Here is a 691-nt window from a genome sequence, read left to right as displayed (position 1 = left end):
CTTTCAACAAATGGTGCTGAAAATCATTAATCTTCTAAATGCAAAAAATAAGCTTTGAAAGCTGGCTCACATCATGCAAAAATTTAACTCAAGTGTTCCACAGACATAAATGTAAAACTCAAACTCTAAAGCTTCAAGAAGAAAATACAGGTAAAATAAAATTTTAGGTAAAGACTTCACAGATAATATACCTAAAGCACAATACATAAAATTTAAAAAATTGTAAGTTGGAACTCATCAAAACTATCCATTTCTGTTCTTCCAAAGACAGTTTAAGAGCATGAAAAAGTATCATGACAAAGTATTTGCAAATCGCACATCTGACAGAGAACGTCTGTCCAGAATCTATCGAGAACGCTCAAAACGCAATAAAATATAAAAACCCAATTTTTTAAGTGGACAAAATATTAGAGCAGCTGCCTTATCAAAGAAGATATATAGGTCATGAGTAATCACATAAAATATAACATTAGTCATTAGGGAAATGCAAATTAAAACCATGAGGAGAAACCCCTACACACCTATTAGAATGACAAAAATTAGTAAGACCGGTCATACCCAGTATTAATGAGGATGTGGCAATTAGAACTTTCCTGCATACGAAACAGTACAAACACTTTAGAATGCAGTTTTCCATACATTTCAGCATGCATTATTTTTTATTTATTTAATTTTTTTTTTTTTTTTTGAG

The sequence above is a fragment of the Colobus angolensis genome, unplaced genomic scaffold (assembly GCF_000951035.1).
Source record: "Colobus angolensis palliatus isolate OR3802 unplaced genomic scaffold, Cang.pa_1.0 Scaffold204, whole genome shotgun sequence".
In the NCBI taxonomy this organism is placed as follows: Eukaryota; Metazoa; Chordata; class Mammalia; order Primates; family Cercopithecidae; genus Colobus; species Colobus angolensis.
The sequence above is the reverse complement of the archived record's forward strand: the minus strand, read 5'-3'. Positions refer to the sequence as shown.